This window comes from Abramis brama, assembly GCF_963993115.1.
Source record: "Abramis brama genome assembly, chromosome: 21".
In the NCBI taxonomy this organism is placed as follows: Eukaryota; Metazoa; Chordata; class Actinopteri; order Cypriniformes; family Leuciscidae; genus Abramis; species Abramis brama.
In genome coordinates, this window is record NC_139983.1 from 2332891 (window position 1) to 2347638 (window position 14748).

General features: G+C 49.3%; 1 protein-coding gene across 1 annotated transcript in view; it reads right to left on the reverse strand.

The window, feature by feature from the left end:
• LOC311072354 (uncharacterized protein) overlaps positions 1–14748 on the reverse strand; it is a 193495-nt gene that overhangs the window by 54380 nt on the left and 124367 nt on the right. The gene's annotated exons all lie outside the window — the stretch shown is intronic.

The following is a 14748-nucleotide window of genomic DNA, read 5'->3' on the forward strand; positions in this document are numbered from 1 at the left end:
CTTTCTTCGAGATCTGAAGCCAAAAATTTCCTTAATTTTGTATTCATTGTCAACGCAGTGCGGCAGCCGGCAGACCTAGGCAGGCTGTATAAGCGTGCTCATTGGCTGCTCGGCGGCAACTGCTTAAGCCTATCAGTGAGCACTCTGAAACGTGGCCACCAATGAGGGTGCTTCGCGCCCTCCACACCCTTCTAACCGTCAGAATGGGTGTGGCCAGCGTGTATATAACCAGTGCTCACAGGCTAAAAATCTGATTTTCTTGTCTTCAGCGAAGCTCTTCGCATCGCTGGATCTTGAGAGCCGCCGCCGTTGAAACCAGTGACCAGCAAGCTTAGGACAGCGCCTGAAGAAGCCGGTCGCCTTCGCCGCCTTCAGCCTTCCGTGCCTGCTACGCTATCCGGCATCATATCCTTTACTGCTGTGTGTTCGCCTACTGCGACACACATTTTCTCTCTCTCTAAAAGAGCACGGGGCGTTTTTCTCAAAATGCCCCGTTTTTCCTGCGGCTCGTGCCGCGCTCCGCTCAGCAACGGAGACCGCCACCTCATCTGCGCTCTCTGCCTGGGCCGCGAGCACGCCGCCACCGCACTCTCCACGGGCGGCTGCCCTGAGTGCGAAGAACTTTCAATGTCGACCCTGCGGGCTCGACTTGAAGTTTTTGACCAGGATGTCGCTCCGCCTGTCCCTGCTGGGCCGCGCAAAAAGAAGGATCCTCTCCCTCGAGCTTCCCTCTCGCCTTCCCCGCCCCCCCTCCCGCGCCGCCGCCGCTTCAGGGGATGAGGCGGACGAGTTTGATGAACGCGCCGCAGACAGCTGTTCCATCCTGGCCTCTGACAGCGAGGAGTGGTCTACTGCCTCCTCTTCAGTCCAGGAGTCGGGCCGTACTCGAGCGGGCGAGGACGCGGAACTGTTACGCCTCCTCACGCGAGCTGTTGAACAGCTGGGCCTTGATTGGTCTCCTCCTCAGGAGCCAGCACCGAACAGACTCGACGGCTGCTTCCTTCATCATCGCCGTTGACAGCCAGCGGCCAGAACCGCACCCTTCCTGCCTGAGCTTCACAGCGAGCTCTCTAAATCGTGGAATGCTCCATTCTCCGCGAGAGTTTCTTCACACGCCTCATCGACGCTCTCACAGGTTGACGGCGCCGCTGAGAAGGGGTATAATGCCATTCCCCCCGTGGAAGAGGCGGTCGCAGCGCACCTTTGCCCGCCCTCTGGTTGGCGCTCAAAGGCTGCCCTCCCGTCTAAGGCTTGCAGGACCACATCAGCCCTCGTCGGCCGCGCTTTCTCCGCCGCCGGACAGGCTGCTTCTGCACTCCACTCTATGGCCATACTGCAGATCCTCCAAGCTAACCTCCTCCGTGATCTGGATGAGAAGGGCTCGGAGTCTGCTTCCATCACGGATTTGAGGAGCGCGACGGACCTCTCCCTTCGCGCCACGAAATCCGCTGCCCAGGCCATTGGACGGTGCATGGCCTCTCTGACTGTCGCAGAAAGGCATCTCTGGCTCACGCTCGCGGATATGAGGGAGTCTGAGCGCGCGGTGTTCCTTAACGCCCCCCTCTCCCCCACCGGCCTGTTCGGCCCAGCGGTAAACGGGATCGTGGACCGCTTTTCGGAGGTTCAGAAGACCACACAGGCTATGAATTTGTTTCTGCCTCGGCGCTCCAGGCCTGCTGCACGCCGTCCTCGTGACCAGCCTGCGCAAACGTCTGCCCAGCGCCCAGCTCGACCTCCGTCCTCGCAGCGACGACAGGGCGGCCACCCTCGCTCTCGCTCGACCAGCCGCGTCAGGCCGCCTCCTCCCCGGGGACCCCGGCAGAGGATCGCGGTGAAGCCTGAGCCTGCAAAAACCTCCTAGCCCGAGGAAAGAAGCGACGATCGTGTCCCGCCGCGGCCGGACCATCGTCAAAGCTTCACGCTCTGTCAGTCCCCATTGCTACGGTTACTGCAGACCCTCATCTCGCAGCCAACGAGCCGGTGAATTCACCCTCTCGCCTGCACACAACCGCCGTTTTCACGGCGACCCAGAGATATCTCGAAAAGAGCATTATGCCTGGTCGCGCGACTCGCGCTGTGTGTGTTTCAAATGCAGTAAATGTGCCCACTTATCTGTGTTCACCTCTGCACACAAGCACCATAAACCCCGTGTTTCTCACAGAGCCCGCTCGCATAAAGCAGGCAGAAGCTGCTCGAGCGTTAAAAGTAGGTCACGTGTCCACCCCGCTGTGCCCACACCTACTCACTGCCCGCTCTGTTACACAACCCCTCACGACCGGTCATGTTATAAATACAGATGCTGTGCCCGCTCCCACGCGCTCACACATCCTCTCGAATACTTCGCCCCCGACGCCGCTTTCAAGCGTTGTGCCCCACACTGTATGTTCCCCGTCCAAAGCCACCGGGACGCTGTGTGTAAAACGGCCAGTTATCGCTGCTTGCGACCCGCCGTATCTAAGCACCGAGAGCGCGCGCACCGCGCCCGCCCCTCCGTTTCGAGCTCTCGAGCCCGCGATCAGCGGTGATCAGAGCCCGGAGGCCATTCTGCCCCTGGCTGTACACGCGAAAGAGTGGGAAGCTATTCCGGGCGCGTCAGAATGGGTGCTGAGTACAGTAAAACAGGGCTATACTCTGCAGTTCGCTCGCCGCCCTCCGCGCTTTCAAGCGCGTATCGAGACCAGAGTGAATGGGGAAGTAGCACATCTACTTCGAGCAGAAATAGCTACACTTCTGTGCAAAAGGGCTATAGAACCGGTTTCCCCTTCCATGAGCGAGTCGGGCTTTTACAGCCGTTATTTCCTCATTCCCAAGAAGGACGGAGCTCTCAGACCGATTTTGGATCTGAGACGTTTGAACAAGGCTCTTATGAAAAGACCGTTCAAAATGCTCACAACCAGACAAATTCTCGCGCAGATTCGCCCGAGGGACTGGTTTATATCTCTCGATCTAAAAGACGCGTACTTTCAGATCCAGATAATACCCCGTCACAGGCCATTCTTGAGATTCGCCTTCGACGGTCAGGTATATCAGTACACCGTCCTGCCGTTCGGCCTGTCTCTGGCACCCCGTACATTTACGAAGTGCATGGACACGGCTCTCGCTCCCCTGAGGGGTCGGGGAATGCGAATTCTGAACTACTTGGACGATTGGCTGATTCTAGCACAGTCAGAGGCCGAACTCATCGCCCACAGAACAGTGCTTCTAAGCCACTTGGACAGCCTGGGGCTTACGGTCAATTGGACCAAGAGCTCGCTAGTGCCCAGTCAATCAACCTCTTTTCTGGGTTTGGATCTGGACTCTGTGGCAATGACGGCCCGCCTGTCGACACAGCGCGCGCGCTGCATTCGACGCCTGGCCGCGTCCTTCCGGCCGGGCAGCACCGCACCTCTCAAAACATTTCAGAGGTTGCTGGGTTGTATGGCCTCAGCTGCAGCAGTGCTTCAGCTGGGTCTCTTACGGATGCGCCCGCTACAACGCTGGCTGAATGCCCGAGTGCCTCACAGAGCCTGGGCTTCCGGCGGCATCCGAATCAGAGTGACTCAGAGCTGCGTTTCAGCACTGAAGCCCTGGTTAGTGGCCGACTGGTACCAGCGGGGAGTGACAATGGGAGCCATCTCACACTGCAAAGTTATCTCGACGGACGCTTCCACCTCAGGTTGGGGCACTCTGTTCGAGGGCAAACCGTTTTTTGGCCTGTGGTCAGACCAGGAAAAATGCCTCCACATAAACTGTTTGGAGATGATAGCGGTCGAGAACGCGCTCAAGCGCTTCCTCCCATTCATACAGGATCACCATGTGCTAGTCCGCTCGGACAACATGTCCGTGGTATCCTATGTGAACCGACAGGGCGGTGTCAGATCCAGGAATCTGTGCAAGCTGACAGAACGCCTTCTTGTGTGGGCTTACCGCTCGTTGCGCTCGCTGAGAGCCGCGCACGTGCCGGGCCACTTGAATATCGGCCCAGACAGACTGTCCAGGGACAACATTCCCCCGGGAGAATGGTCCCTGCACCCCCAGACAGTCCAGTTTCTCTGGCGCCTATTCGGCAAAGCGGAAATCGACCTCTTTGCGTCGGAAGACAACGCTCACTGCCCGAAATTTTTCTCGAAAAGCGAGGACGCGCTGTCCCAGACATGGCCCAGCCTCCTGCTGTATGCTTTTCCTCCGATCTCCCTGTTGCCACAGGTCATTTCGAGGATCAGGGAAACGCACCACTCAGTGCTTCTCATAGCCCCGCGCTGGGAGAACCAAACTTGGTACCCAGAGCTAGTGAGGCTGTCGCGCTCATCCCCATGGCCGATCCCGGTGAGAAAGGATCTCCTCTCCCAAGCCGGTGGATCGATCTGGCATCCCCATCCAGAGCGTTGGTCTCTGCATGCATGGGTGATCAACGGATACCCGTTGACCTGCCAGAAGGGGTCGTGAACACGATCACACAGTCTAGAGCTCCCTCTACGAGACGGCTCTACGCATCTAAATGGTCAGTGTTTTCTAAATGGTGCGCTACTAAGAGCTTGGATCCACGCGCACGCGGGGTCCCGCGGGTGCTTTCCTTCCTACAAGAGCTGTTGGAAAAGGGCAGGTCCCCTTCCACGCTCAAAGTGTATGTGGCGGCTATTGCGGCGTTCGCTGAGACGACGCGGCCGGGCAATAGGAAGGAACGAGCTCATTATCCGCTTCCTCAGAGGAGCTAGACGGATGAATCCCCCGCGGCCCCCCTCGGTTCCTATTTGGGATCTGTCCTTGGTCCTGGAGGCCCTGAAGGCTTTTCCCTTTGAACCACTCGAATCCGTGGATTTAAAGTACCTGTCGCTTAAAACCGTTTTTCTGATAGCTCTGTCTTCAGTTAAACGTGTGGGGGATTTGCACGCGCTATCTGTTAGTTAGAGTTCGGACCGAATGACTCGAAAGTCATTCTCAGACCGAGACACGGTTACGTCCCCAAAGCGATTGGAACCCCTTTTAGGGCACAAGTCATTTCCCTTTCGGCTCTGCCAGCATCCGATAATGGGGACAGTGATAACCTCCTATGCCCTGTCCGGGCGCTGAGAGTTTACATCACGCGCTCCACCGCTTTCAGGCGTTCAGAGCAGCTCTTTGTTTCCTTCGGCGGACGCACCAAGGGTCTCGCCGCCTCGAAACAGAGCCTGTCCAGGTGGATAGTGGACGCGATTGCAGCAGCTTATGCCTCCAAACACCTGCAGTGCCCTCTGGGTATCAGAGCCCACTCTACTAGAGGCATGGCCTCTTCGTGGGCCTGGTCCAGCGGAATTTCTATCCACGATATTTGTATGGCGGCGGGCTGGGCCTCCCCATCAACATTCGTGAGGTTTTATAACCTGGAAGTTCCCGCCTTACAGGCAAAACTACTGTCAGTGTAAGTGACATATATGCTCTGCCCAGTCTCTCATGTGCAGACTACGTTTACATGCTGACGATATTTCTGGAATGGTACTTGGGGTGAAGTGTTTTATACTCAGACCGGCTGGACCGCTCTGTTTCTCATTCCCCTTTACACGCTGCTTTCCGGTGTTGGCCCGCGCTGCTGGCCGCCCGTATTCCACTCTGTGGCGCGGGGGTCTATTCTCTTCATGAAAGACCGACTATGTCGCTCTTTTTCTTACCCTAATAAGTGCTTATGTACTGTATGGGCTCGCTCTGCCGGCCCTACTATTTTGCACTGTTATACGCTTATAGACCGGCCGCGCCGCTCTATTTTATATATACTGAGTGAAGTGCTTTGTACTGTGTTGGCCCGTCTCTTTGACCGGCCACCTATTCTAGCATATGTACTGTGTGGGCTCGCTCTGCCAGCCCTACTATTTTGCACTGTTATACGCTTATAGACCGGCCGCGCCGCTCTATTTCATATATTGAGTGAAGTGCTTTGTACTGTGTTGGCCCGTCTCTCCGACCGGCCACCTATTCCAGCAGAATGTTTTCCCCGGTCTCCCTGGGATTCATGGGCTGGATGCTCGCCGCACACGGCGTTGACAAAGGGTTCCCGATGCGTAAGCAACTTATGCAATACGAGAGAACCTCTCGTAAGAGAACGTACTCGGTTACCTAATGTAACCTCGGTTCTCTCTAGAAGAGGGAACGAGTATTGCGTAACCTGCCGTGTCGCGCCACGAGCTTTTGCGCTTCTGACTGCGAAAACCAGATTTTTAGCCTGTGAGCACTGGTTATATACACGCTGGCCACACCCATTCTGACGGTTAGAAGGGTGTGGAGGGCGCGAAGCATTGGTGGCCACGTTTCAGAGTGCTCACTGATAGGCTTAAGCAGTTGCCGCCGAGCAGCCAATGAGCACGCTTATACAGCCTGCCTAGGTCTGCCGGCTGCCGCACTGCGTTGACAATGAATACAAAATTAAGGATAATTTTTGGCTTCAGATCTCGAAGAAAGAAGACTTTCCCGATGCGTAAGCAACTTACGCAATACTCGTTCCCTCTTCTAGAGAGAACCGAGGTTACATTAGGTAACCGAGTACGTTACTTCTGATATGAAACAAAGTCTCACCTTTCAAATTTGTTCATTTTTTTAAAAGATATTTCAACAATAAATACCGTTTTGTGGCTGTTTAATGTGTATGACAGATCGCTGTAGAGCCTCAGTTAAAGCTGCTCGTGAACCGATCATCTCTTCCTTGTAGTTCATTTATAGCATCAAATGAAAGAAAATAAGAAGGAGTGTTGTTTTAACCGCGGAAAGACATCAGTACACACCGTTTTTCAAGTTCAAATCATCCAACATTAATCAACTAACTCCTGACTGCTTTGTCGGACAAAAATGCCAGATTTGGCGGATTATGATTGGTCAGATCGCCTGTCAATCAAACTCCCAGCGAAGGGTCAATTAACAGCGCTCAAAGTCGACACTCAGAGGCTGTGTTCAAAATATATATATAGTAGGCGAAAACAGTACGTGAAAGAAAAAGTATGTTCGAAACATCAGTATTCATAAAAGAGTAGGCGAGAAGTTCCCGGATGGCTTACTGCTTCCGGACAGATTTTCGAGTGCTCAACCGATGGATACTTTTCTATCCCAGGAGGCCAGGCGAGAGGATACGTCATTATCAAACATCGCAGAGATCAGCGACGCGGGTGCTTTCAAATGTGAGTAAACATGGTTCCTTGTGTTAAAATCGCATGTGTTGAACTACTGTAGAGTAAACTGTTGAATTTTTGAAGGTGTAAAGACGTTACACAGTATAGTTGTGATTTTGCTGTAAAAACACGTTTTATTATGTAACATTATAGCTAACAGGGGAGCTCCAGTACAGACACATAAGTTACGTCTCTAAAGTGGATTTACATAAACAATATACATCTTAAAAAACGCTTATTTTAAATGTCTATTTACATCTGACAGGAAAATCTTCAATAAGTATTGCAGAAGAGCACATCACAACATGAAATGACATCTGAGTGATGTATGTGTGCTATTATGTAGAACAAATCTATAAAGTAACTAAACATAAGTTATCTATTTTATTTGTCCATTAGTACTGTTGATAAATTGAGGAACATGTGTGAAACACATTATGTGAAACAACCTCAACATGTTAAAATGTAGTGTTGAGCTCATCACAGAGGTAATGTGAATCTTGTCTGGATGTTACAGGGACAGATGAACAGATGTGTGTTTATCCGGTGGAGAGTGGCTCATGAAGCTGAATGCTGCCATCAAAGGTTTTGAGTGAATATACTATAGAAATGAATAACAACAACTATTCAAATATTAAGTTGTAGTTTATTTTAATTATTGTAATTTCAAACAGAGCTCACTGATTCTTGAGAGTCGGGACAAAACACGTTTTAAAAAACTTTTTTTTATACTATATCAATTAGAGTTATATGTTTCTGCAGAGAAAGGTCTTAGCTATTTAACCATGTAAAGGAACAGGTTCTAAATAAAAACACATTTTTAACAAATAAACATGTTTCTCTTCAGAACTGGATTTGTGTCAACTCCGTCAGACACACTAAAAAGTATAAAATTTTAATTCTTCAAATCCAACAAGAATCTAAAGTTCTGAAGTATATTGTAATAGTGTTAGTTACTCTGATATGTAAAAAAATACAATATATAAACTTAAGTTGTGATTTCACACTATTCTGAAAACTCAGATTTCTAAATATTTGCATTTTCAAACTTTGATTTTAATTTCAATATTGTAAAAATAAATTCCTTAAATAAATAAAACATAAGAGGATGTAGATCAGATGGTCCTTTATTACAAAAACAACATAAACTGAAGGAAGAATTTTTTTTTTCCCAAAAAATGAACAAAAACATACATACATACAACGCTGTTGACGAAGATCTGACGGTGTTGACGGAAAACTGACGGTGTTGACGAAAAATGTTTGAATGTTTTACCTCAGATTTGTGAAATGTTCACCTGTTTGTCATGATATGTTCTGACAATAAAGAGTAGTTTAAAACCACAATTAACGCTCTGTTTTCTACAACTTTCACTTAGGAGCAAAAATCTGCCTTTAAACTTGAAAGACATTTATCGTGATAATTATCGATATCGACTGATATAAAAAAAAATATTGTGATAATTTTTTTTGGACATATCGCCCAGCCCTACACTGGCTTCTCATTTCTATCTCTGTCTCTACATATATAAATATATATATTAAAGTGCTGGCAAAGTTACACGTTACACAATAATAAGCAGACCACTGCCTGCCCATTATCTACAAGTCAGATGCGTATGGTTAAATAATGTAATGCATGCTATGTATGTGCATTTATGTGTAAATAAAACCCTGAAATAACAGTTTAACCCTTCACTATATTCACAAATAATATTATATTCGCACATTAACAGGTTATTGGTGGATTTGTCAACTCCGGCTTACAGGTCAACTCCGTCCGACATCTGATGGAGTTGACGTAAGGGCATGTATTTTCCCGCCAAAATATGTATTGTACACTGCAGCTAGGTAGTTTTTCCTCAGTTGATAGCTGTCCCAATAACCTCACTAAAATGCTTAAATTCAATCCACTATGGTTTAAAAAAAAGTATCTTAACAGAAAGATGGTATTGACATGATGCAGCTGTGACCATAGGAATATTGACATTGTTTGTCTAAAATATAAAAAAAATTAAAAGGTACCAGAGCATGTGTGGTAGTGCTGCATTCACCACAGGCAGGGAGATGAAAAGGGGTCCTCAGGGATATAGCTGACCATGCTATTTCCTGATTTAAAGAGCTTTATGAAAAAATCTGACGGAGTTGACAGAAACTGAGGACACAACTTTAATAGGCAGATTTTTATGGAAAATATTGTTTGATGTTCACTTCATGCGTTGTTTTTTATATTTATACCCCTTATTTTTTATTTGATATATATGTTTTCACAATTGTAGAGCTTTTTTTAAGTTTTTTGGGATGGTTAATATTGTGACCTCTTGCTGAGGACAAGTGCAATAACATGGACCTTCTAACCACAGACCATACATTTAAACAAATTTTCCCCAAAAAGATAAAAAAGTTTATTCTAAAAATCAGATAGGTATATAGAATTCCTTTAGATTTAACTTTGTAAGTATGTCAATCATGATGAATTGCTTAATTTTTGCTATAAATTAGACTTTTCTATGTGGGACATGTTTTGTCCCGACTCTCAAGAATCAGTGAGCTATTACAGCACTTTTCTGATTCTTGATTTCTATGCATTTGCTGCACAGCTTTTGTGGTGGAGCAGGACCTGCAAGGGAAGATGATGGCGGCATTTGTGAAAAAAAGTGTTTTTGTCTTCTAAATAATACTGAAATCAAATGACATTGTGCTGTTAAAATGACTGCTTTTGTGTTATGTTTGTGCATTTTTGTAGGATCTGAAATGTCAGCACACTGGTGTGAGCACTGAGGATGAGGAGCCCAGAGCTGAACCCTGGAGATGGTGCCATGGATGAGACCGTCCATCACTCCACCTGTCCTTATGAGACCCTCCATCACTCCACTGGCCCTTATGAGTCCCTTCATCACTCCACCTGTCCTTACGAGACCCTCCATCACTCCACCTGCTCTTATGAGTCCCTCCATCACTCCACCTGTCCTTATGAGACCATCCATCACTCCACCTGTCCTTATGAGACCCTCCATCACTCCACCTGCCCTTATGAGACCCTCCATCACTCCACCTGTCCTTACGAGACCCTCCATCACTCCACCTGCCCTTACGAGACCCTCCATCTCTCCTCCTGCCCTTACGAGACCCTCCATCACTCCACCTGTCCTTACGAGACCCACCATCACGCCACCTGTCCTTACGAGACCCTCCATCACTCCACCTGCCCTTACGAGACCCATCATCACTCCACCTGCCCTTACGAGGCCCTCCATCTCTCCTCCTGCCCTTACGAGACCCTCCATCTCTCCTCCTGCCCTTATGAGACCCTCCATCACTCCACCTGCCCTTACGAGACCCTCCATCTCTCCTCCTGCCCTTACGAGACCCTCCATCACTCCTCCTGCCCTCATGAGACCCTCCAACTCTCCACCTGTCCTTACGAGACCCTCCATCACTCCACCTGCCCTTACGAGACCCTCCATCTCTCCTCCTGCCCTTATGAGACCCTCCATCACTCCACCTGCCCTTACGAGACCCTCCATCTCTCCTCCTGCCCTTACGAGACCCTCCATCACTCCTCCTGCCCTCATGAGACCCTCCATCTCTCCACCTGTCCTTACGAGACCCTCCATCACTCCACCTGCCCTTACGAGACCCTCCATCTCTCCTCCTGCCCTTATGAGACCCTCCTGCCCTTATGAGATTGTGAAGCACAACAAATCACGCAACAACCTCAGGCACGGCTCACCTCTGGTGGTCAGCTGATTAGCCTACATACATGATTATAGTTTGAATAAAGCTTTGTTTCATGTGTTGACTATTATATGCATTTGTTCATTGTGTGATGGTGACTTTCATTCATTCTTTTACTAATTTATTAATGTTTATCATTGTTGTCAGTAAATAAAATATAATTATTTAATTAATGCTTTAATTAATTGTTTGAATAAAAATGTAGATATGTTCACTATATACACATCTAGAGTGTATTCATGCATAGCTATGTCATATGACATACTGTAACGTCAGCGGGTTGAAGAAGAAGACGAATGTCAAGCGAAGATACAAAATACTCAATATTTATTTCCATAGGCAAAATCCAAACAAACACGAAACAGTGTGCAAGTGCACAAACAATAACCGACACCAGCCAAGTGACCAGGGAAACTTAAATACACAGAAGATAATGACAAGACAACAGGTGAAGGTGATGATGATGGGAGAACACAGGTGAAGAGGATGATGATGACGATGTGCAGGTAAAGGTGATGGAGGATTCTGGGAAGTGTAGTGCAGACACAGACGAAGACAGATGGTGAATGTGACATTACTCCCCCCTCCCGCTAGGCGGGGGGGTGGGCATCCTGGAGTCCGTGAGGGGAAGGCGGACCGGGTGCAGCTGGACGGACTCCAGGATGGTCCAGGCGGTGACCTCCCTTCGGTTGGTCGAGGAAGAGAAGACTGAGCAGGAGACCACCCCTCGGGCGGTCCAGGCGGAGCAGGCTGGTCAGGGGGCCATGGCGGTGCAGGCTGAGGAGGTGGCCATGGTGAAGCAGACTGAGGAGGTGGCCACGGCAGAGAGGACCCTTCAGGTGACCACGGCGGAGAGGACCCTTCGGGTGACCATGGCGGAGAGGACCCTTCGGGTGACCATGGCGGAGACGACCCTTCGGGCGGCCATGGCGGAGACGACCCTTCGGGCGGCCATGGCGGAGACGACCCTTCGGGCGGCCATGGCGGAGACGACCCTTCGGGTGGCCATGGAGGAGCAGGCTGAAGCGGCGTCCCAGAAGGACTAGGCAGCACTGGAAACCGTCTCGGCAGGGCCTCCACGGTCCCCCCAGAGGGCTTATTGCCCCCCCAAAAACATTTTCTTGGGGAGGTTAACAGGCTTAGGCTCCGGGTAGGAGGAGTCCAGCGGCGAAGGCATGTCAGGGCTGGATGAGACAGGCGGTGAAGGTGGGTCAGGGCTGGACAAGACCAGCGGCGAAGGGGGCTCTGGGCTGGAGAGGACCAGCGGCGAAGGCGGCTCTGGGCTAGACTGGACCAGCGATGAAGAGGGCTTTGAGCTGGGCGGGACCAGCGGTGAAGAGGGCTTAGAGCTGGGCGGGACCAGCGGCGAAGAGGGCTTAGAGCTGGGCAGGACCAGCGGCGAAGAGGGCTTAGAGCTGGGCAGGACCAGCGGCGAAGAGGGCTTAGAGCTGGGCAGGACCAGCGGCGAAGAGGGCTTAGAGCTGGACAGGACCAGCGGCGAAGAGGGCTTAGAGCTGGACAGGACCAGCGGCGAAGAGGGCTTAGAGCTGGACTGGACCAGCGGCGAAGAGGGCTTAGAGCTGGACAGGACCAGCGGCGAAAAGGGCTTTGAGCTGGACGGAACCAGCGGCGAAGAGGGCTTTGAGCTGGGCAGGACCAGCGGCGAAGGGACCTTCAAGCCCGGCGGGATAAAAGAAAACAGTAGTTCTGCGGGCATGACGCAGTCAGTCTCTAGCTCGGCGGGTATGACGCTTACGGTCACAGGCACAGCGGGCATGACGCTCACAGTCTCAGGGGCGGCGGGCATGACGCATACTGCCTTGGGCTCGGCTGGACTGGCGTGAAGTGCAGGCTCGGCTGGACTGGCGTTAAGTGCAGGCTCGGCTGGACTGGCGTTAAGTGCAGGCTCGGCTGGACTGGCGTTAAGTGCAGGCTCGGCTGGACTGGCGTGATGAGCTGGGTTGGGTGGCGTTCCGGACCGGGGTGCAACGCTCTCCAGACACCGGATTACAGTCTCTTTCCAACTCAGTCGGGTGGTGTCTGGGAGGTTGAGAGGACGATGGAAAGTGGCCCCGACCCAGAACAGGGTGCTGAGGGTTTCGTCCTCCAAAGAGCTTGTGAGGGCGAGCTGAACAAACTTTCTGGAGAAGATAAGCAGGTCGTGGTTCTCCTGAGCCACGGTGATGAACTTGACCCGTTCATTCATGGGTGGTCGGTTATTCTGTAACGTCAGCGGGTTGAAGAAGACGAAGGTCAAGCGAAGATACAAAATACTCAATATTTATTTCCATAGGCAAAATCCAAACAAACACAAAACAGTGTGCAAGTGCACAAACAATAACCGACACCAGCCAAGTGAACAGGGAAACTTAAATACACAGAAGATAATGACAAGACAACAGGTGAAGGTGATGATGATGGGAGAACACAGGTGAAGAGGATGATGATGACGATGTGCAGGTGAAGGTGATGATGGAGGATTCTGGGAAGTGTAGTTCAGACACAGACGAAGACAGATGGTGAATGTGACACATACATTACATTTTGTTTGTTTTATTGAATTATATCATTTTCAGTAAAAAGTAATATAATTAAGTAATGGTCAGCATTCATCGTTGTTATTATTGTATGTTTTGGGATGGGATAGCAATGCAATTCATTCTGGGGTAATATTCATTTTTAATATTAATGATACTTACATTTTTTGAGTATAAAATCAACAGTTTTCTCCAAAGGCGAATCTTCGCACAGCTGCCCTTTGTGCAGACATTACAAACACTGAGGAAAACCGTTCTAGGTAGGGCTATCGAGTTACTGATGTTATGAGGTATATATATATATCATGGGTTTGCATACATAATATGAGGATTTTATACACAGGAAAAAAGAACCTACAAGGTTGAATATCTTAATATATATTTTCTTAAATAATTCATTATAATACATTTAAAAATTTATTTTTTTTGTTATTTATAGGCCTAGGCCTGAGGGATGAAACGAGAGTTAAATTCAACAAGAAAAAGAGGAAAACATAAAGCAGTTTGCCACTTTTGCTTGTGGATGAAAACGTTTGGATATAAAATAAAGAAATTAACAACATATTCAAGAGATGACAATTTTGTGATTTCGTAATAAAAATAAATAATATCGTTAAGGATATGGCAGACGTCAACATGGCAGATGTCCGGTTCGCATTCATACTTAACGAGATCAGGCTATAAAGTACCTACTCTTTTAGCGCTCGTTAAAGGGGCATTCCACCCATAGGAACATTGTTTTTTATTGAAAGTGGGTCATATATGTAGTCGAAATGTAAAATAAATTTTGAATTTGGTGCCTTCATGACCGAGGAAAGACAAAAAAATAACTTCAGGACGCATTTGTATGAAAGACAACAACTCCCACAATGCACCACATTGCACAGCTCCGCAAGCCACTCCCACTAATCCAGAACAGCGCATATCTGCATATAAGAGAAATCACTCTTCCGTCTACAAGGCTAGCTACCACCAGAGCTTGGAATTCATTTCACACAGAATATCTAGTTAGTTGGCGAACTCATTAGTGCATTACTCCTCGTTTTTATTTCTTTTGAAAAGGTGAATTATGGCATGGTACCGGGATGTTCAGTCAGAACATATGCAGTGCGAAACTAGGATAGTTCACAACACAAACGTCCGTGTCCTCGTCTGATTCAGAGATTTCGTCCAGGCGAAATTGTCATCGTTGAAATTCTTTGCCGCAGACGGACTCTATCTCTGTGTTCGTAGTTGCATAGTGAGATCACCGGCGCCACCAGTCCGCCCTAACTCGAGCCAGTCTGGGCTCCTCGTCCGTGGCAGGCAGGTCTTCTGCATCGGCTGCTCTTCGCTATAATGCGGCTTGTAAAGGTAGCCACAAA